We start from the raw sequence: 24477 nt of genomic DNA on the forward strand, positions 1-24477 counted from the left end.
TGGCGCGCTCTCAATTGCGTTGGAAAGTAGACATCCTGGGCTTTCCAGCAATATATAATAGTTGATAATTTTCCCGAGTTTTGATAACGCAAACTGGCGTTTAAACGCCAACTTTCTACCCTATTCTGGCGTTAAACGCCAGAACTGGCATAAAAGCTGGAGTTAAACGCCCAAACTGGCACCAGAATTAGCGTTTAACTCCAAGAAAAGTCTCTACATATGAAAGCTTCAATACTCAGCCCAAGCACACACCATGTGGGCCCGGAAGTGGATTTCTGCATTAATTACTCATTTTTGTAAACCCTAGGCTACTAGTTCATTATAAATAGGACCTTTTACTATTGTATTTTCATCTCTGGAACACATTATGTAACTTTTACATTCTGAGACCTCCATGGGAGGCTGGCCACTCGGCCATGTCTACCCTATTTTTACTTATGTATTTTTAACGGTGGAGTTTCTACACCCCATAGATTAAGGTGTGGAGCTCTCCTGTTCCTCATGAATTAATGCAAAGTACTACTGTTTTCTATTCAATTCAAGCTTATTCTTATTCCAAGATATTCACTCGCACTTCAACATGATGAATGTGATGATCCGTGACACTCATCATCATTCTCACCTATGAACGTGTGCCTGACAACCACCTCCGTTCTATCTGCAATAGCTTGAGTGCATATCTCTTGGGTTTCTAATCTAAAATTAGAACCTTCGTGGTATAGGCTAGAATTATTGGCGGCCATTCTTGAGATCCGAAAAGTCTAAACCTTGTCTGTGGTATTCCCAGTAGGATCTGGGATGGGATGACTGTGACGAGCTTCAAACTCGCGAGTGTTGGGCGTAGTGACAGACGCAAAAGGATCAATGGATCCTATTCCAACTTGAGTGAGAACCGACAGATGATTAGCCGTGCGGTGACAGTGCATTTGGACCATTTTCACTGAGAGGACGGACAGTAGCCATTGACAACGGTGATCCCCAACATACAGCTTGCCATGGAAAGGAGTATGAATGATTGGATGAAGGCAATAGGAAAGCAGAAGTTTAGAAGGAACAAAGCATCTTCATACGCGTATCTGAAATCCCACCAATGAATTACATAAGTGCTTCTATCTTATTTTCTGTTTTAATTATATTTCAATTATCAAAATCCCATAACCATTTGAATCTGCCTGACTGAGATTTGCAAGGATGACCATAGCTTACTTCAAGCCGACAATCTCTGTGGGATCGACCCTTACTCCCGTAAGGTATTACTTGGACGACCCAATGCACTTGCTGGTCAGCTGCACAGTGTTGTGTGAAAAGTGTGCCATCACGATTTCGTGTACCAAGTTTTTGGCGCCGTTTCCAGGGATTGTTCGAGTTTGGACAACTGACGGTTCATCTTGCTGCTCAGATTAGGTAATTTTATTTTAATTTTAAGCTTTTTGTTTTTAATTATTTTTATTTTTGAAAAAATTTCAAAAATAATTTTGTTCTTCAGAGTTTTCAAGAATAAATTCTAGAGTTTCTTGAGATACGTTGAATCCTGGCTGGCTATTAAGCCATGTCTAATTTTTTTGGACCGAGGTTTCACATATCCTTAGAAGAGCTTCTTTGTCTTTCTCATCAATTTAGCTGTTGTATGTAATGTTTTGCTGAAGCTTGGCTGGCCATTGGCCATGTCTAGTGTTTTGGACCGAAGCTTTCACTGAAAGCTTGGCTGGCTAGTAAGCCATGTCTAATTCCTAGACCGGAGCTTTAGACTAACATTGCATGATTCCTAGAATTTGTATTAAAAATTTTGAAATCCTTATCTTTCTTTTTCCAAATAATTTTCAAAAAATACAAAAAAAAATATTTTTAATAAAATCACAAAAAAAAAATAATTTATGTTTCTTGTTTGAGTTTAGTGTCACATTTTAAGTTTGGTGTCTTGCATGTTTTTTATTTTTTAATGTTCCTGTATTTTTCGAATACATGCATTAGTTTCTTCAATGATCTTCAAGTCGTTCTTGGTGATTTTATTGGGTCTGATCTTTAAATTCTCTTGTTTTGTGTCTTTTGTTGTTTTTCATATGCATTTTCAAATTGTTATTGTCCGTAGTATACAAACTTCTAAGTTTGGTGTCTTGCATGTCTTTGTTTTCCTGAAAAATTTTCAAAAACGTGTTCTTGCATGCATTGTTTATTTGACCTTAGTTTTTCATGTTTAATTTCATTCTGTTGTTTTTTCTCTCATCATTAAAAATTCAAAAATATATCTTTTCAAGTCAATAGCACAGAGAATTAAAGATTCAGAACATGCAGCAGAGAAATTACAGAGAAAAAGATGGGCGTTCAAAACGCCCAGTGAAGAAGGAAAAATGGCGTTTAAACGCCAGCCAAGGTAACTGGCTGGGCGTTAAATGCCCAAAAGGGTAGCATTTTGGGCGTTTAACGCCAGGATAGCAGCAAGGAGGTAATTTTGTTTTCAATTCAAATCTTTTTCAATTTTGAAAGTTTTAAAACTAATTTTTCAAAATCTTATCTTTTTCATATCCTCTCTTATCAATCATATCTTTTTCAAAATCAAATCTTTTAAATTATTTTTCAATATTTTCGAAAATCCTTGCTACAATTAATGATTTGATTCAAAAATTTCAAGTTGTTACTTGCTTATTAAGAAAGGTTCAATATTTGAATTTTAGAATCATATCTTTTAAATTTCTTGTTAGCCAAGTAATTAATTTCCAATCATATCATTAATTTAAAATCTTTTCAAATTGTTTTTTAATCATACCTTCTCAATCACATCTTTTTCAAAATCACTTATCCACTTTCTCACTTTTAATTTTTGAAAATCATCAACCACTTTTTCAAAATTCCTTTTAATTAATTTAAATTTTTAATTTTGTTTTCGAAAATTCTTCTCCCTCCTCACTTTTTTCTATTTAAGGACTACACTCCTCCTCAATTAGCAATTCGGACTATCTCTCCTTCTTCATATGTTCGAATTCTTACTTACCTACCTCATCCCTTTGTTCCTATTTTCTTCTAACACCTCAAGGAATCTCTATACTGTGACATAGAGGATTCCATACTTTCTTGTTCTCTTCTCTTTCATATGAGCAGGAACAAAGACAAATGTATTCTTGTTGAAGCTGATCCTGAACCTGAAAGGACCTTGAAGAGGAAGCTAAGAAAAGCTAAAGCACAACTCTCTGGAGATGACCTAACAGAAATTTTTGAAAAGGAAGAAGACATGGCAGCCGAAAATAACAACAATGCCAACAATGCAAGGAAGATGCTTGGTGACTTCACTGCACCCTCTTCTGACTTCTGTGGAAGGAGCATCTCAATTCCTGCAATTGGAGCAAACAACTTTGAGCTTAAGCCTCAATTAGTTTCTCTGACGCAGCAGAATTGCAAGTATCATGGACTTCCATTGGAAGATCCTCATCAGTTTCTAGCTGAATTCTTGCAAATCTGTGACACTGTCAAGACCAATGGGGTTGACCCTGAGGTCTACAGACTTATGCTTTTTCCCTTTGCAGTAAGAAACAAAGCTAGGACATGGTTGGACTCACAACTTAAAGAAAGCCTGAACTCTTGGAAAAAGCTGGTCAATGCCTTCTTGGCAAAGTTCTTTCCACCTCAAAAATTGAGTAAGCTTAGAGTGCAAGTCCAAACCTTCAGACATAAGGAAGGCAAATCCCTCTATGAAGCTTGGGAAAGATACAAGCAATTGACCAGAAGGAGTCCTTTTGGCATGCTTTCAGAATGGAGCATCATATGCATATTCTATGATGGTCTGTCTGAACTGTCCAAGATGTTATTGGACAACTCTGCTGGTGGATCTCTTCATCTGAAGAAGACGCCTGAAGAAGCCCAGGAACTCATTGAAATGGTTGCAAATAACCAATTCATGTACACTTCTGAAAGAAATCCTGTGAATAATGGGACAACTCAGAAGAAAGGAGTTCTTGAGATTGATACTCTGAATGCCATATTGGCTCAGAACAAAATATTGACTCAGCAAGTCAATATGATTTCTCAGAGTCTGTCTGAAATGCAAGCTGCATCAGGCAGTACTAAGGAGGCTTCCTCTAAAGAAGAAGCCTATGACCCTAAGAATCCTACAATGGCAGAGGTGAATTACATGGGAGAACCCTATGGAAATGCCTATAATCCCTCATGGAGAAATCATCCAAATCTCTCATGGAAGGACCAACAGAAGCCTCAACAAGGCTTCAACAACAACAATGGTTGAAGAAATAGGTTTAGCAATAGCAAACCTTTTCCATCATCTTCTCAACAACAGACAGAGAATTCTAAGCAGAACCACTCTGACTTAGCAACTATAGTCTCTGATCTATCTACGACCACTCTTAGTTTCATGACTGAAGCAAGGTCCTCCATTAGAAATTTGGAGGCACAAGTGGGTCAGCTGAGTAAAAGAATTACTGAAACTCCTCCTAGCACACCCCCAAGCAATACAGAAGAGAATCCCAAGAGAGAGTGCAAGGCCATAAACACGTCCCACATGGCCGAATGCGTAGAGGAGGGAAAGGCAGTGATTTCCACTGAGGAAGACCTCAATGGACGTTCACTAGCCTCCAAGGAGTTCCCTTATTTTGAACCAATGGAATCTGATGCTCATACAGAGACCATAGAGATTCTAATAAACCTACTTCTGCCATTCATAAGCTCTGATGAGTATTCTTCCTCTGAAGAGGATGAAGATATTGCTGAAGAGCAAGTTGCTAAGTATCTTGGAGCAATCATGAAGCTGAATGCCAAGTTATTTGGTAATGAGACTTGGGAGAATGAACCTCCATTGCTCATCAATGAACAGAATACCTTGGTTAGGCAGAAATTACCTCAGAAGAAACCGGACCCTGAAAAGTTCTCAATACCTTGTACCATAGGCACCATGACCTTTGAGAAGGCTCTGGGTGACCTGGGGTCAAGTATAAACCTCATGCCCCTCTCTATAATGGAGAAACTAGGGATCCTTGAGGTGCAAGCTGCAAGAATCTCACTAGAGATGGCAGACAATTCAAGGAAACAGGCTTATGGACTTGTAGAGGATGTCTTGGTGAAGGTTGAAGGCCTTTACATCCCTACTGATTTCATAATCCTGGAAACTGGGAAGAATATGGATGAATCCATCATCCTTGGCAGACCTTTCCTAGCCACAGCAAAAGCTGTGATTGATGTTGACAGAGGAGAGTTGGTCCTTCAAGTGAATGAGGACTACCTTGTATTTAAGGCTCAAGGATCTCCCTCTGTAACCATGGAGAGGAAACATGAAAAGCTTCTCTCAAAGCAGAGTCAAATAGAGCCCCCACATTCAAACTCTAAGTTTGGTGTTGGGAGGCCATCATCATGCTCTGAGTACCTGTGAGGCTCCATGAGAGCCCACTGTCAAGCTATTGACATTAAAGAAGCGCTTGTTTGGAGGCAACCCAATTTTTGCTAATCTATGTTAAATTTCTATTGTTATTTTATGTTTTCCATAGGTTGATGATCATGTGAAGTAACAAAAACAACTGAAAAAGCAAAAACAGAATGAAAAATAGCATTAAAAATAGCACACCCTGGAGGAGAAGCTTACTGGCGTTTAAACGCCAGTACGGGTAGCAGAATGGGCGTTAAATGCCCAGTCTGGCACCATTCTGGGCGTTTAATGCTAGAAAAGGGCACTAGACTAGCGTTTAACGCCAGAAAAGGGCAACAAGCTGGCGTTTAACGCTAGAAAGGGAAGAAAAGCTGGTGTTAAATGCCAGAAATGGGCAGCAACCTGGTGTTTAACGCCAGGATTGGCACTCTAAGGGGCGTTTACACGCCAACATGGTGCAGGGATGAGAAATCTTTGACACCTCAAGATCTGTGGACCCCACAAGATCTCCACCTACCTCAACTCTCTCCCTCTCTTCTTCACACCTTTCCATAACACCCTTTTCCAAATACCCCTCACATCTTCACCAATCACCTCCACCCACTCTTCCCCAAAAACCCCACCAACCTCACAATTCAAATTCAAATACTTTCCCTCCCAAACCCAACCCTTAATACACGAAAACCCCCTTTCTCTCTTACCCTATAAATACCCCCCTCACCACCTTCATTTTCACACATCACACACACTTCTCTCCAACTTGGCCGAACCTACACCAACCCTCCATCTCCTCCATTTTCTTCTTCTTCTACTCACTTCTTTCCTCTTTTGCTCGAGGATGAGCAAACCTTTTAAGTTTGGTGTGGTAAAAGTGTCGCTTTTTATTTTTCCATAACCATTTATGGCACCTAAGGCCAGAGAAACCTCTAGAATGAGGAAAGGAAAGGCAAAAGCTTCCACCTCTGAGTCATGGAAGATGGAGAGATTCATCTCAAAGGTGCATCAAGACCACTTCTATGAAATTGTGGCAAAGAAAAAGGTGATCCCCGAGGTTCCCTTTAAGCTCAAAAAGAATGAATATCCAGAGATCCGGCATGAGATTCGAAGAAGAGGTTAGGAAATTCTCACCAACATCATTCAACAAGTCGGGATCTTAATGGTTCAAGAGTTCTATGCTAATGCATGGATCACCAAAAACCATGATCAAAGTATGAACCCGGACCCAAAGAATTGGCTTACAATGGTCTGGGGGAAATACTTAGATTTCAGTCTGGAAAATGTAAGATTGGCATTCAACTTGCCAATGATGCAAGCAGATGCACGCCCCTACACTAGAAGGGTCAACTTTGATCAAAGCTTGGACCAAGTCCTTATGGACATTTGTGTGGAAGGCGCTCAATGGAAGAGAGATTCAAGAGGGAAGCCGGTTCAACTAAGAAGGCTTGACCTCAAGCTAGTGGCTGGGGATGGTTGGAGTTCATCCAACGGTCAATCATTCCCACTAGCAACTGGTCTGAAGTTACTATAGACCGGGCTATCATGATCCATAGCATCATGAATGGAGAGGAAGTAGAAGTTCATGAGGTTATACCCCTAGAACTCTACAAGGTGGTGGACAAGTCCTCTACTTTGGCAAGGTTAGCCTTCCCTCATCTAATTTGTCACCTCTGCAATTTAACTGGAATTGACATAGAGGAAGATATCCTCATTGATGAGGACAAGCCCATCACTAAGAAAAGGATGGAGCAAGCAAGAGAGCCCACTCATGGACCTCAACAAGAGCATGAGGAAATTCCTCATCATGAAATCCCTGAGATGCCTCAAGGGATGCACTCCCTCCACAAAATTATTTAGAGCAAATTAACACCTCCCTAGGAGAATTAAGTTCCAACATGGGACAACTAAGGGTGGAACACCAAGAGCATTCCATCCTCCTTCATGAAATTAGAGAAGACCAAAGAGCAATGAGGGAGGAGCAACAAAGGCAAGGAAGAGACATAGAGGAGCTGAAGCGTTCCATTGGATCTTCAAGAGGAAGAACTAGCCGCCATCACTAAGGTGGACCGATTCTTTAATCTCCTTGCTCTTATTTTTTTTTTCGAAAATTATGCTTTATGTTCTATCTATGTTTTTGTCTTTATTACGTGATCATTAGTGTCTAGTGTCTATGCCTTAAAGCTATGAATGTCCTATGAATCCATCACTTTTCTTAAATAAAAAATGTTTTTAATTGAAAAAGAAAAAGAAGTACATGAATTTCGAATTTTAAAATAGTTTAATTATTTGATGTGGTCGCAATACTTTTTGTTTTTCTGAATGAATGCTTGAACGGTGCATATTTTTGATATTGTTGTTTATGAATATTAAAATTGTTGGCTCTTGAAAGAATGATTAAAAAGGAGAAATGTCAGTTGATAATCTGAAAAATCATAAAATTGATTCTTGAAGCAAGAAAAAGCAGTGAAAAGCTTGCAAAAAAAAAGAAAAAAATGGCAAAAAAATAAAAGAAAAAGAACAAGCAAGCAGAAAAAGCCAATAGCCCTTTAAACCAAAAGGCAAGGGTAAACTAAAAAGGATCCAAGGCTTTGAGCATCAGTGGATAGAAGGTGGTGCGCAGAAATTGTGATTACACTTTGATTATGTAAAATTTATTGCTCTTTCTTTCCCTGGCAATGGCACCAAAAATACGATGCCAATACCATGGTTCACAACTTTGCACAACTAACCAGCAAGTGCACTAGGTCGTCCAAGTAATACCTTACGTGAGTAAGGGTCGAATCCCACGGAGATTGTTGGTATGAAGCAAGCTATGGTCACCTTGTAAATCTCAGTCAGGCAGATATAAAATAGTAATGGGGTTTTCGAAAATAGTACTAAATAAGGATAGAAATACTTATGTAATTCAGTGGGTAGAATTTCAGATAAGCGTGTAGAGATGCTTTCGTTCCTCTGAACCTCTGCTTTCCTGCTATCTTCATCCAATCAATCTTACTCCTTTCTATGGCTAGCTTTATGTAAGGATGTCACCGGTGCCAATGGCTACTTTCGATCTCTCTCGGGAAAATGATCCAAATGCTCTGTCACAGCATGGCTAATCGTCTGGAGGCATCACCTTTGTCGTTGGTTGCATCCTATTCCTCCTTGTGAAAATGGTCCGATGCGCTGTCACTGCATGGCTAATCATCTGGAGGTTCTCAATCATACTGGAATAGGATTTACTATCCTTTTGCGTCTGTCACTACGCCCAGCACTCGCGAGTTTGAAGCTCGTCACAGTCATTCAATCCCAGAATCCTACTCGGAATACCACGGAGAAGGTTTAGACTTTCCGGATTCTCATGAATGCCGCCATCAATCTAGCTTATACCACGAAGATCCCAATATCTCGGACTCGGTCCCCTGTATTAGTAATCTAAGAGATACTCATTCAGTCTAATGTAGAATGGAAGTGGTTGTCAGGCACGCGTTCATAGGGAATTATGATGATTGTCACGTTCATCACATTCAGGTTGAAGTGTGAATGAATATCTTAGAAGCGGAATAAGTTGAATTGAATAAAAAACAGTAGTACTTTGCATTAATCCTTGAGGAACAGCAGAGCTCCACACCTTAATCTATGGAGTGCAGAAACTCTACCGTTGAAAATACATAAGTGATAATGGAGTTCATTGGTCTCGGCCCCAGAGGGGAACCGGAGTAACCAAGACTGCGAATAAAATGATAAAAAGTTTTATTTATAATAAACTAGTCACTAGGGTTTACAGAAGTAAGTAATTGATGCATAAATCCACTTCCGGGGCCCACTTGGTGTGTGCTTGGGCTGAGCTTGAATGTTACACGTGCAGAGGCTCTTTCTGGAGTTGAACGCCAGCTTTTGTGCCATTTTGGGCGTTGAACTCCACTTTGCAACTTGTTTCTGGCGCTGAACGCCAGAATTGGGCAAAGAGCTGCCGTTGAACGCCAGTTTGCGTCGTCTAAACTCGAACAACGTATGGACTATTATACATTGCTGGAAAGCCCTGGATGTCTACTTTCAAACGCAATTGGAAGCGCGCCATTTCGAGTTCTGTAGCTTCAGAAAATCCACTTTGAGTGCAGAGAGGTCAGAATCCAACAGCATCAGCAGTCCTTCTTCAACCTCTGAATCTGATTTTTGCTCAAGTCCCTCAATTTCATCCAGAAAATACCTGAAATCACAGAAAAACACACAAACTCATAGTAAAGTCCAGAAATGTGAATTTAACATAAAAACTAATGAAAACATCCCTAAAAGTAACTAGATTCTACTAAAAACATACTAAAAACAATGTCAAAAAGCGTATAAATTATCCGCTCATCACAACACCAAACTTAAATTGTTGCTTGTCCCCAAGCAACTGAAAATCAAATAGGATAAAAAGAAGAGAATATACTCTAAATTCCAAACTATCAATGAACCATAGCTTCAATCATATGAGCGGGACTTATAGCTTTTTGCCTCTTGAATAGTTTTGGCATCTCACTTTATCCATTGAGGTTCAGAATGATTGGCATCTATAGGAACTCAGAGTTCAGATAGTGTTATTGATTCTCCTAGTTCAGTATGATGATTCTTGAACACAGCTATTTTATGAGTCTTGGCCGTGGCCCTAAGCACTTTGTTTTCCAGTATTACCACCGGATACATAAATGCCACAGACACATAATTGGGTGAACCTTTTCAGATTGTGACTCAGCTTTGCTAAAGTCCCCAATTAGAGGTGTCCAGGGTTCTTAAGCACACTCTTTTTTTGCTTTGGACCTTGACTTTAACCTCTCAGTCTCAAGTTTTCACTTGACACCTTCACGCCACAAGCACATGGTTAGGGACAGCTTGGTTTAGCCGCTTAGGCCAGGATTTTATTCCTTTAGGCCCTCCTATCCACTGATGCTCAAAGCCTTGGGATCCTTTTTATTTACCCTTGCCTTTTGGTTTTAAGGGTTATTGGCTTTTTGCTCTTGCCTCTTGGTTTTAAGAGCTCTTGGCTTTTTCTGCTTGCTTTTTCTTTTTCTTTCTTTTTTTTTTTTTTTGCCTATTTTTTTTCTGCAAGCTTTGTTCTTTGCTGCTTTTTCTTGCTTCAAAAATCATTTTTATGATTTTTCAGATTATCAAATAACATGTTTCCTAGTCATCATTCTTTCAAGAGCCAACATATTTAACATTCTTAAACAACAACTTCAAAAGACATATGCACTGTTTAAGCATACATTCAGAAAACAATAAGCATTGTCACCACATCAATATAATTAAACTAAGTTCAAGGATAAATTCGAAACTCATGTACTTCTTGTTCTTTTGAATTAAAACATTTTTCATTTAAGAGAGGTGATGGATTCATAGGACATTCATAACTTTAAGACATAGTTACTAACTACTAATGATCATGTAATGAAGACACAAACATAGATAAGCACTTAATATAGAAAACGAAAAACAGAAGAAATAAGAACAAGGAATGAATCCACCTTAGTGATGGTAGCGTTTCCTTCTTGAGGAACCAATGATGTCCTTGAGCTCTTCTATGTCTCTTCCTTGTCTTTGTTGCTCCTCCCTCATTGCTTTTTGATCTTCTCTTATTTCATGAAGGATGATGGAGTGCTCTTGATGTTCCATCCTTAGTTGTCCCATATTGGAACTCAATTCTCCTAGGGAGGTGTTGATTTGCTCCCAATAGTTTTGTGGAGGAAAATGCATTTGAGGTATCTCCGGGATCTCATGGTGATGAGCTTCATACGCCTCTTGAGCTCCATGAATGGGCTCTCTTGCTTGCTCCATCTTTTTCTTAGTGATGGGCTTGTCTTCTTTAATGAGGATATCTCCCTCTATGTCAACCCCAGCCGAATTGCATAGGTGGCAAATGAGGTGAGGAAAGGCTAACCTTGCCATAGTGGAGGACTTGTTAGCCACCTTGTAGAGTTCTTGAGGTATAATCTCATGAACTTCCACCTCTTCTCTAATCATGATGCTATGGATCATGATGGCCCGGTCTATAGTAACTTCAGACCAGTTGCTAGTGGGGATGATGGAGCATTGGATGAATTCCAACCATCCTCTAGCCACAGGCTTGAGGTCCAATCTTCTTAGTTGAACCAGCTTGCCTTTGGAGTCAATCTTCCATTGAGCTCCTTCCACACATATGTCCATAAGGACTTGGTCCAACCTTTGATCAAAGTTGACTCTCCTTGTGTAGGGGCGTGCGTTCTCTTCCATGTTTGGCAAGTTGAACGCCAACCTCACATTTTCCGGACTAAAATCTAAGTATTTCCCCCGAACCATTGTAACATAGTTCTTTGGATCCGGGTTCTTACTTTGATCATGGTTCTTGGTGATCCATGCATTGGCATAGAACTCTTGAACCATTAGGATGCCGACTTGTTGGATGGGATTTGTTAGAAATTCCCAACCTCTTCTTTGAATTTCATGTCGGATCTCCGGATACTCATTTCTTTTGAGTTTGAAAGGGACCTCGGGGATCACATTCTTCTTGGCCACAACATCATAGAAGTGGTCTTGATGGGCTTTGGAGATGAACCTTTCCATCTCCCATGACTCGGAGGTGGAAGCTTTTGTCTTCCCTTTTCCTTTTCTAGAGGATTCTCCGGTCTTAGGTGCCATCAATGGTAATGGAAAAACAAAAAGCTTATGCTTTTACCATACCAAACTTAGAATTTTGCTCGCCCTCAAGCAAGAGAAGAAAGAATAGACGAAGAAGAAAAAGAAATGGAGGAGAGGGAGAAGGGGTTGTGTTTCGGCCAAGAAGAGAAGAGATGGTTGTGTTGTGTGAAAATGAGGAAGAATTGAGGGTTATATATAGGGATGGGAGGGGGTGGAGGTTCGGCCATTTAGGGTGGGTTTGGATGGGAAATTGATTTTGAATTTTGAAGGTAGGTGGAGTTTATGAGGTAGGTTTATGGGGAAGAGTGGATGGATGTGAGTGGTGAAAAGGTGATGGGGAAGAGAGATTGAGGTGATTGGTGAAGGGTTTTGGGGAAGAGTGTTTATGGGATTGTGTGAAAGAGGGGTGAGAAGAAGTGAGTGGAGGTAGGTGGGGATCCTGTGGGGTCCACAGATCCTGAGGTGTTCAAGGATTTACACCCTTGCACCAAATTGGGCATGCAAAATGCCCTTGCACACAACTCTGGCCGTTCAGCGCCAGGTTGGTGCCCATTTTGGGCGTTCAACGCCCATTTGTTGCCCATTTCTGGCGTTGAACGCCAGAACCATGCTTGTTCTGGGCGTTCAGCGCCAGCTCCTCTCCAGGGTGCAATTCTGGCATTCAGCGCCCAGATGATTCCCATTATGGGCGTTCAGCGCCCAAATACTGCCCATTTTGGGCATTCAGCGCCAGAACCATGCTCTGTTCTAGCGTTAAACGCCAAGCAGATGCTTCCTCCAGGGTGTGATTTTTCTTCTGCTGTTTTTTATTCCGTTTTCGATTTTTATATTTATTTTGTGACTCCACATGATCATGAACCTATAAAGACATATAACTCAAGAAAAATATAGTTAGATAAATAAAAATTGGGTTGCCTCCCAACAAGCGCTTCTTTAATGTCAGTAGCTTGACAGTGGGCTCTCATGGAGCCTCACAGATGTTCAGAGCATTGTTGAGACTCCCCAACACCAAACTTAGAGTTTGGATATGGGAGTTCAACACCAAACTTAGAGTTTGGTTGTGGCCTCCCAACACCAAACTTAGAGTTTGACTGTGGAGGCTTTGTTTGACTCTGCTTTGAGAGAAGCTTTTTCTGCTTCCTCTCCATGGATGCAGAGAGAGATCCTTGAGTTGTAAACACAAGGTTGTCCTTATTCAATTGAAGGATCAATTCTCCTCTGTCCACATCAATCATAACTCCTGCTGTGGCTAGGAAAGGTCTTCCTAGGATGATGGATTCATCCTCTTCCTTCCCAGTATCTAAGACTATGAAATCAGCAGGGATGTAAAGGCCTTCAACCTTTACTAACACGTCCTCTACTTGTCCATAAGCCTGTTTTCTAGAATTATCTGCCATCTCTAATGAGATTTTAGCAGCTTGCACCCCATAGATTCCCAGTTTCTCTATTACAGAGAGGGGCATGAGGTTTATCCCTGAACCAAGGTCACACAGAGCCTTAAAGATCATGGTGCCTATGGTACAAGGTATTATGAACTTTCCAGGATCCTGTCTCTTCTGAGGCAATGTCAGTTGATCCAGATCACTTAGTTCATTGGTGAACAAGGGAGGTTCATCTTCCCAAGTTTCAATACCAAATAATTTGGCATTCAGCTTCATGATTGCACCAAGAAACTTGGCAGTTTGCTCTTCAGTAACATCCTCATTCTCTTCAGAAGAGGAATACTCATCAGAGCTTATGAATGGCATAAGGAGGTTCAATGGAATCTCTATGGTCTCTAGATGAGCCTCAGAGTCCTTTGGTTCCTCAGAGGGAAGCTCCTTATTGATCACTGGACGTCCCAGGAGGTCTTCCTCCTTGGGATTCACGTCCTCTCCTTCCCTTACAGGTTCGGCCATGGTGCTTATGTCAATGGCCTTGCACTCTCCTTTTGGATTCTCTTCTGTATTGCTTGGGAGAGTACTAGGAGGGATTTCAGTGATCCTTTTACTCAGCTGGCCCACTTGTGCTTCCAAATTTCTAATGAAAGACCTTGTTTCATTCATGAAACTTACAGTGGCCTTGGATAGATCAGAGACTAAGTTTGCTAAATTAAAAGTATTTTGTTCAGAGTTCTCTGTCTGTTGCTAGGTGGATGATGGAAAAGGCTTGCTATTGCTAAACCTATTTCTTCCACCATTATTAAAGCCTTGTTGAGGCTTTTGATCCTTCCATGAGAAATTTGGATGATTTCTCCATGATGAGTTATAGGTGTTTCCATAAGTTTCACCCATGTAATTTACCTCTGCTGTTGCAGGGTTTTCAGGATTATAAGCTTCTTCATCAGAAGATGCCTCTTGAGTACTATTGGATGCAGCTTGCATTCCATTCAGACTCTGGGAAATCATATTGACTTGCTGAGTCAATATTTTATTCTGAGCCAATATGGCATTCAGAGTATCAATTTCAAGAATTCCCTTCTTCATAGGCGTCCCATTACTCATAGGATTCCTTTCAGAAGTGTACATGAACTGGTTATTTGCAACCATGTCAATGAGTTCTTGAGCTTCTGCAGGCATTTTCTTTAGGTGAATGGATCCACCTGCAGAAGTATCCAATGACATCTTTGATAGCTCAGATAAACCATCATAGAATATATCCAGGATGGTCCATTCTGAAAGCATGTCAGAAGGACACTTTTTGGTCAGCTGCTTGTATCTTTCCCAAGCTTCATAGAGGGATTCACCTTCTTTCTATCTGAAGGTTTGAACATCCACTCTAAGCTTGCTCAGCTTTTGAGGAGGAAAGAACTTGGCTAAGAAAGCCGTGACCAGCTTATCCCAAGAGTTCAGGCTGTCTCTGGGTTGAGAGTCCAACCAGATTCTAGCTCTGTCTCTTACAGTAAATGGGAAAAGCATGAGCCTGTAGACTTCAGGATCTACTCCATTAGTCTTAACAGTATCACAGATTTGCAAGAATTCAGTTAAGAACTGAAAAGGATCTTCAGATGGAAGTCCATGAAAATTGTAGTTTTGTTGCATTAGAGAAACTAGCTGAGGTTTCAGCTCAAAGTTGTTTGCTCCAATGGCAGGAATGGAGATGCTTCTTCCATGTAAATTGGAATTAGGTGCAGTAAAGTCACCAAGCATTCTCCTTGCATTATTATTATTTTCGGCTGCCATCTCCTCTTCTTGTTCGAAAATTTCTGAAAGGTTATCTCTGGATTGTTGTAATTTAGCTTCTCTTAGTTTCCTTTTCAGAGTCCTTTCAGGTTCTGGATCTGCTTCAACAAGAATGTTCTTATCCTTGCTCCTGCTCATATGACAAAGAAGAAGGCACAGAAAAATAATAATAATAACAGGGATCCTTTATACCACAGTATAGAGGTCCTTATGTAAGTGGAAGAAACACAAGGGTGAGGAGAGCAGAGATGTGAGATGAGGAGATGTTAGTAGATGAATAAATAATTAGAATGAGATGAGAGAGGGAGAATTTCGAAAAATATTTTTTTTTTTTTGAAAAAGAGGGAGATATTTTCGAAAATTAGAGAGAGAGAGTTAGTTAGGTGGTTTTGAAAAAGATAAGAAACAAACAAAAAGTTAGTTAGTTAGTTGAAACAAATTTTGAAAAGATAAGAAGATAGGAAGTTAGAAAAGATATTTTGAAAATCAAATTTTTGAAAAGGATAAGATAAGAAGATATTTTTGAAAAGATATGATTGAAATTAGTTTTGAAAAAGATTTGATTTTTAAAATCACAATTAATGACTTGATTCACAAGAAATCACAAGATATGATTCTAGAACTTAAAGTTTGAATCTTTCTTAACAAGTAAGTAACAAACTTGAAATTTTTGAATCAAAACATTAATTGTTATTGTTATTTTCGAAAATTTGATATAAAAAATGAAAAAAGATTTTTGAAAAATATTTTTGGAATTTTCGAAAATAACTAAGAAATTTGAAAAAGATTTTATTTTTGAAAAAGATTTTGAAAAAGATGAGATTTTTAAATTGAAAATTTGATTTGACTCATAAAAACAACTAGATTTTAAAAAGTTTTGAAAAAGTCAAATCTAATTTTCGAAATTATGAGAGAAAAGAGGGAAAGATATTTTTTGATTTTTTTTTTTTTTGAATTTTTTAATGATGAGAGAGAAAAACATGAAAATTATGCAATGCATGAGAATTTTAGATCAAAACATGTGATGCATGCAAGAATGCTATGAATGTCAAGATGAACACCAAGAACACTATGAATGTCAAGATGAACATCAAGAACATATTTTTGAAAAATTTTTAATGCAAGGAAAACATGCAAGACACCAAACTTAGAATTCTTTAATACTTAAAAACTAAGAATTCAAGAATGCATATGAAAAACAAGAAAAGACACAAAACATGCAAATGCAAAGATCAAACAAGAAGACTTACCAAGAACAACTTGAAGATCATGAAGAACACTATGAATGCATGATTATTTTCGAAAAAAATGCAAGATGCACATGCAATTGACACCAAACTTATAACATGACTCAAGACTCAAACAAGAACACAAAAAATATTTTTGATTTTTATGATTTTCTAATTTTTTTTTTTTGTATTTTTTCAAAAATTATTTGAAAAACAAAAAGAAGGATTTCAAAATCTTTAATATGAATTCCAGGAATCTTGTGCTCTTTAGTCTAAAGCTCCAATCAAAGGGTCAGACATGGCTTAATAGCCATTCAAGCTTTAGAATGGATTTACATCCATTGAGGTGATTAGTTGAAGACCAATCCCAAAGGAGTTTCGGTATGGCTTTTCAGCCAGATAGGATTCAACATGTTACCATGAAACTCTAGAATTCATTCTTGAAAGTTTTGAAGTCATAGAATAATTTATTTTTGAAAACATTTTTAAAAAAAAAAAATTTTTTCGAAAACAAAGGAGAAAATTTTGAAAGATTTTTGAAAAAATTTTTGAAAAGAAAACAAAAAGAAAATTTACCTAATCTGAGCAACAAGATGAACCATCAGTTGTCCAAACTCAAACAATCCCCGGCAACGGCGCCAAAAACTTGGTGCGCAGAAATTGTGATTACACTTTGATTATGTAAAATTTATTGCTCTTTCTTTCCCCGGCAACGGCGCCAAAAACTTGGTGCGCAGAAATTGTGATTACACTTTGATTATGTAAAATTTATTGCTCTTTCTTTCCCTGGCAATGGCACCAAAAACACGATGCCAATACCATGGTTCACAACTTCGCACAACTAACCAGCAAGTGCACTGGGTCGTCTAAGTAATACCTTACGTGAGTAAGGGTCGAATCCCACGGAGATTGTTGGTATGAAGCAAGCTATGGTCACCTTGTAAATCTCAGTCAGGCAGATATAAAATAGTAATGGGGTTTTCGAAAATAGTACTAAAATAAGGATAGAAATACTTATGTAATTCATTGGGTAGAATTTCAGATAAGCGTGTAGAGATGCTTTTGTTCCTCTGAACCTCTGCTTTCCTACTATCTTCATCCAATCAATCTTACTCCTTTCTATGGCTAGCTTTATGTAAGAATGTCACCGGTGCCAATGGCTACTTTCGATCTCTCTCGGGAAAATGATCCAAATGCTCTGTCACAGCACGGCTAATCGTCTGGAGGCATCACCTTTGTCGTTGGTTGCATACTATTCCTCCTTGTGAAAATGATCCGATGAGCTGTCACTGCATGGCTAATCATCTGGAGGTTCTCGATCATACTGGAATAGGATTTACTATCCTTTTGCGTCTGTCACTACGCCCGGCACTCGCGAGTTTGAAGCTCGTCACAGTCATTCAATCCCAGAATCCTACTTAGAATACCACGAACAAGGTTTAGACTTTCCGGATTCTCATGAATGCCGCCATCAATCTAGCTTATACCACGAAGATCCCAATATCTCGGACTCGGTCCCCTGTATTAGTAATCTAAGAGATACTCATTCAGTCTAATGTAGAACGGAAGTGGTTGTCAGGCACACGTTCATAGGGAATGATGATGATTGTCACGTTCATCACATTCAGGTTGAAGTGCGAATGAATATATCTTAGAAGCGGAATAAGTTGAATTGAATAGAAAACAGTAGTACTTTGCATTAATCCTTGAGGAACAGCAGAGCTCCACACCTTAATCTATGGAGTGCAGAAACTCTACCGTTGAAAATACATAAGTGATAATGGAGTTCATTGGTCTCGGCCCCAGAGGGGAACCGGAGTAACCAAGACTGCGAATACAATGATAAAAAGTTCTATTTATAATAAACTAGTCACTAGGGTTTACAGAAGTAAGTAATTGATGCATAAATCCACTTCCGAGGCCTACTTGGTGTGTGCTTGGGCTGAGCTTGAATGTTAAACGTGTAGAGGCTCTTTCTGGAGTTGAACGCCAGCTTTTGTGCCATTTTGGGCATTGAACTCCACTTTGCAACTTGTTTCTGGCGCTGAACGCCAGAATTGGGCAGAGAGCTGGCGTTGAACGCCAGTTTGCGTCGTCTAAACTCGGGCAAAGTATGAACTATTATACATTGCTGGAAAGCCCTGGATGTCTACTTTCCAACGCAATTGGAAGCGCGCCATTTCGAGTTCTGTAGCTCCAGAAAATCCACTTTGAGTGCAGGGAGGTCAGAATCCAATAGCATCAGCAGTCCTTCTTCAACCTCTGAATCTTATTTTTGCTCAACTCCCTCAATTTCAGCCAGAAAATACCTGAAATCACAGAAAAACACACAAACTCATAGTAAAGTCCAGAAATGTGAATTTAACATAAAAACTAATGAAAACATCCCTAAAAGTAACTAGATTCTACTAAAAACATACTAAAAACAATGTCAAAAAGCGTATAAATTATCCGCTCATCAGAAGGGCCCACAGGAATAAAATCCTGGCCTACGTGGCTAAACCAAGCTATCCCTAACCATGTGCTTATGGCGTGAAGGTGTCAAGTGAAAAGCTTGAGACTGAGCGGTTAAAGTTATAGTCCAAAGCAAAAGAGTGTGCTTAAGAGCTTTGGACACCTCTAACTGGGGACTCTAGCAAAGCTGAGTCACAATCTGAAAAGGTTCACCCAGTTATGTGTCTGTGGCATTTATGTATCCGATGGTAATACTGGAAAACAAAATGCTTAGGGTCATGGCCAAGACTCATAAAGTAACTGTGTTCAAGAATCAACATACTGAACTAGGAGAATCAATAACTCTATCTGAATTCTGAGTTCCTTTAGATGCCAATCATTCTAAACTTCAAAGGATAAAGTGAGATGCCAAAACTGTTTAGAAGCAAAAAGCTAAGAGTCCCGCTCATCTAATTAAAACTAATCTTCATAGATGTTTTCGGAATTCATTGTATATTGTCTTCTTTTTATCCTACCTTGTTTTTAGTTTCTTGGGGACAAGCAACAATTTAAGTTTGGTGTTGTCATGAGCGGATAATTTATACGTTTTTTGGCATTATTTTTAGGTAGTTTTCAGTATGTTTTAGTTACTTTTTATTATATTTTTATTAGTTTTTAAATAAAAATCACATTTCTAGACTTTACTATGAGTTTGTGTATTTTTCTGTGATTTCAGGTATTTTCTGGCTGAAATTGAGGGACCTAAGCAAAAATCTAATTCAGAGGCTAAAAAAGGACTGCAGATGTTGTTGGATTCTGACCTCCCTGCACTCGAAATGGATTTTCTGGAGCTATTAAAGCCCAATTGGTGCACTCTCAATTGCGTTGGAAAATAGACATCCTGGGCTTTCCAGAAATATATAATAGTCCATACTTTGCCCAAGTTTTGATAACGCAAACTGGCGTTTAAACGCTAACTTTCTACCCTATTCTGGCGTTAAACGCCAGAACTGGCATAAAAGATGGAGTTAAACGCCCAAACTGGCACCAGAGTTAGCGTTTAACTCCAAAAAAAGTCTCTACATGTGAAAGCTTCAATACTCAGTCCAAGCACAAACCAAGTGGGCCCGAAAGTAGATTTCTGCATTAATTACTCATTTCTGTAAACCCTAGGCTACTAGTTCATTATAAATAGGACCTTTTACTATTGTATTTTCATCTCTGGAACACATTATGTAACTTTTACGTTCTGAGACCTCCATGGAAGGCTGGCCACTCGGCCATGTCTACCCTATTTTCACTTATGTATTTTCAACGTTGGAGTTTTTACACCCCATAGATTAAGGTGTGGAGCTCTGCTGTTCCTCATGAATTAATGCAAAGTACTACTGTTTTCTATTCAATTCAAGCTTATTCTTATTCCAAGATATTCACTCGTACTTCAACATGATGAATGTAAAGATCCGTGACACTCATCATCATTCTCACCTATGAACGCGTGCCTGACAACCACCTTCGTTCTATCTACAATAGCTTGAGTGCATATCTCTTGGGTTTCTAATCTAAGATTAGAACCTTCGTGGTATAGGCTAGAATTATTGGCGGCCATTCTTGAGATCCGGAAAGTCTAAACCTTGTCTGTGGTATTTCGAGTAGGATCTGGGATGGGATGACTGTAACGAGCTTCAAACTTGCGAGTGTTGGGCGTAATGACAGATGCAAAAGGATCAATAGATCCTATTCCAACATGAGTGAGAACCGACAGATGATTAGCCGTGCGGTGACAGCACATTTGGACCATTTTCACTGAGAAGACGGACGGTAGCCATTGACAACGGTGATCCCCCAACATACAGCTTGCCATGGAAGGGAGTATGAATGATTGGATGAAGGCAATAGGAAAGCAGAGGTTCAGAAGGAACAAAGCATCTTCATACGCTTATCTAAAATCCCACCAATGAATTACATAAGTGCTTCTATCTTATTTTCTGTTTTAATTATATTTCAATTATCAAAATCTCATAACCATTTGAATCTGCCTGACTGAGATTTACAAGGATGACCATAGCTTGCTTCAAACCGACAATCTCCGTGGGATCGACCCTTACTCCCGTAAGGTATTACTTGGACGACCCAGTGCACTTGCTGGTCAGCTGCATGGAGTTGTGTGAGAAGTATGCGATCACAATTCTGTGTACCAGTCGTGCTGTTAGGCGACGCGCACGTGTGGATCACACGTACGCATGACCTGGCGAAAGTTCAATCCATGCATATGCGTGCACGACGCGTACGCGTGACAGAGCCACATGCTGGACGTATCAGAAATTGCTGGGGGCGATTTCTGGGCTATTTTTGACCCAGTTTTTGGCCTAGAAAACACAGAATAGAAGCTGTAGAGTGGGAGAATCAATCATTCATTCAGACATTTTTTCTATTATTCATAATTTAGGTTTTAGATGTAGTTTCTAGAGAGAAAGGCTCTCTCCTCTCTCTTAGGTTTTAGGATTTCTCTTAGTTTTAGGTTTATTTCTTCTCAATTCCAGGTTCAATGTTCCTTTAATTCAGTTTCTCTTCTACTTTTATTTATTCTAGCATTCTAGTTTATTTATTTTCCCAATTTGGTTTTTGAACTCCATTTTAGATTTGATTTCTTTATTTAATGCAATTTGAGGTCTTTCAGATTTATGATTACTTTCTTCTATTTATGTTGTTGATGCTTTTAATTTAATTTATATTTCTCTCCTTTTGGCTTTGATTGAGTAATTGGAGACACTTAAGTTATCAAACTCCTTTGTTGATTGATAATTGGAATTTGCTGGTTGGTTTGGATCCCTCTAAAGCTAGTCTTTCCTTAGGAGTTGACTAGGACTTCAGGAATCAAATTGATTAGTCTACTTGACTTTCCTTTATTTAGTAAGGGTTAACTAAGTGGGAGCAATGAACAATTCTCATCACAATTGATAAGGATAACTAGGATAGGATGTCTAATTCTCATACCTTGCCAAGAGTTTTCTTAATTATTAATTTACTTTCTTGAAATTTATTTTTCTTGTTCTTTATTCAAAAACCCCAAAAAGATAATCTTCCATAACCAATAATAAATACACCTCCCTGCAATTCCTTGAGAGATGACCCAAGGTTTAAATACTTCGGTTTATTTTTATTAGTTTTAAGTGACAAACAAGTTTTTGTATGAAAGGATTATTGTTGGTTTAGAAACTATACATGCAACGAGGATTTATTTGTGAATTCTTTACTAGCAAAAATCCGTTCATCAAAATGGCGCTGTTGCCGGAGAATTGCAAACGTGTGCCTTATTATTGGTTATTGTAAATATTTGCTTTTTGCTTATTTGTTAGTCTTTGTTAGTTTTAGGACTTAGCTGCTTATTTTTATTAGTTTTTATTTTTAGCTACTATGAATTCTCACCCCTGTCACTATGAGTTTGGTTCTAATTATGTTGTAGGGAATGGAAGCTATAATGATAACATGCATCAAGGTTGGAACAATCAAAGATGGGAGGAGCCACAAGGATTTGATCAACCCTCTTGGCAACAACCCCCTCCAAGGCGCTATAACCAACAACCATTCTATGATGCATACCAAGACAATGGTTATGGTGGACCTTTCCGTGACAACCAACCTCCACCAAATTACTATGGTCAAGAGCCATTCCACGGTGCGTACCAAGATGATGAACATGGTGGACACCCTTGTAGTTACCAACAAGCCCCACCATGTGCTTATGAACCACCTCCTCAACATAACTCTGAACCACCATACTCACAAGTCCCTTTTCCACCATTCACCTCCATATGACCCTAACCTATATCCACCATACCAACCACCTTATGAACCAAATGAACCATACATAGAACCACCACAATTCCAACCCAATTACTCCCAAGAATCACCACCTCAATATCCCTATGAAAATGAACCATCTTCATATCCTTATCAAGATGAACCACCTTCCTATTATGAACCCTTTCTCCAAAATAATGAATCCTCCTATCCACCCGAACCTCCACTGGATGACAACACCCTTAATGTTATTTGCCAAAGGCAAATAGAGCTTCAAACCACAATTACCTCTGCTTTCACTGGTATAACCTCTACTATCCAAGCTCTTATATCCCGCATGGATCAATTCTCTACCTCGAATACTCAACCCACAAGCTCTTGTACACCACCACCCGCTATGGAAGAGCATCCATATCCATCAATCCAAGAGCAACATGATCCCAATTATGCTATTGACATAGAACAAGAGAGAGGGGATCGTCTAGGGGACTTAATGGATCAGATTCATGCATCTATACTTCAAAAGAAGCAAGCGGAGGTTCAAAAGGTGGAGGTAGCAGAGACTCTTGAAGATGAAGGAGTAGTTGAAGAATTGGTGAAGGACGACATCAAGAAGGAGTTCGAGTTTTTATTAGAGCAAATGGAGAAAGCCGAAATGATCGAAGAAAAGGAAGTGTTGAAGACTTGGGAGATGCAGAATCTCCATGGAAAATTCCAATCATAGAGCCTCCTTCCAAGGTGTTTGATGTTGATGTCGAGGAGGGTGTACAACCTCCAAGGCATATCATGGTTGAAGACTTTGCAGAGGTTGATCAAGAGATGGAGATTAAAGAAGAAGAAGCACATCCTCCCATGCCTTTGGTAGGCAATGAAGAAGAGATTGAATTGGAAGAAAGCTACCAAGAGGAAGCGGTTGAAGTTGAAGAGGCTTGCAAAGAGGCGGGAGTTGTCAAAGAAGAGCTCAAGGGAATGGAGCTGGAAATTACCTTGCCAAAGTTATTGGAAACCTCTCCCCCAAAGCCATCACCATCCATTCCTTCATTCAAGTGGGTAAATCTTTCATCTCTAAGCTTAATTAGCCCACTTGAATATGCTTTACTGGAAACGGATGGTCAACTTAGAGCTCTTTGTGGCTTTAAGAGTAAGAGGGAGATGGTTAGTGGTTGGAGTTGTCCTACAAGGTTCAACAAGGTTCCACGCTCCGTATTGAAGTACAAGGATTGGTGTAGAGCTCGATTGAATGGGTCTCGGAAGTTATTTGGATGTCTCAGTGAGAATTCCGATTGCTCACCACCCAAGTGGAAAAATGATGATCAACATGAAGACGGGTGTAAAAGCAAAGTTTGGGACCCCGGAATTCATTCCAACAGTTAACACTCTTGGGGCCTTGTCACTTGCTTTGACTTGCTTGAAGGCTTTATGCGCCTAGTTTGGGATCTCGGAGGCTATTGGAATTGCAAACATTGGTGGAGATTCCTGGATGAGTTCAAGCATAAGCCACCATGACAAGGAGCTCACCAAATGTCCAACTTAAGGACTTTAACTAAAAGTGCTAGGTGGGAGAAAACCCACCATGGTATGATCGTTCTTTTTCAGTCTTAGCTTTATTTAATTTTGTTTTGTTCTTAGTTTTACTTTATTCTATTTTTATTAGTGTTCATTCATCATGTTTGCATCAGCATCTGCATTCTGTATTCTGCATTTCGCATAAAAAAATGGCACTCGACGCGCAAGCGTCCACGACGCGCAAGCGTCCACGACGCGCAAGCGTCCACGACGCGCAAACGTCGTATGTGTATGCGCAAATAGGCAGAGAGTCCTGCTAGAACGACGCGTGCCTGGCGCACAAACC

At 39.4% G+C, this 24477-nt stretch overlaps 1 pseudogene; it reads left to right on the top strand.

The window, feature by feature from the left end:
* The window catches only part of LOC107616989 (epimerase family protein SDR39U1 homolog, chloroplastic-like), a 31362-nt pseudogene that overhangs the window by 1128 nt on the left and 5757 nt on the right, over nt 1-24477 (top strand).

The sequence above is a fragment of the Arachis ipaensis genome, chromosome B9 (genome assembly GCF_059453495.1).
Source record: "Arachis ipaensis isolate K30076 ecotype BB chromosome B9, ASM5945349v1, whole genome shotgun sequence".
NCBI lineage: Eukaryota > Viridiplantae > Streptophyta > Magnoliopsida > Fabales > Fabaceae > Arachis > Arachis ipaensis.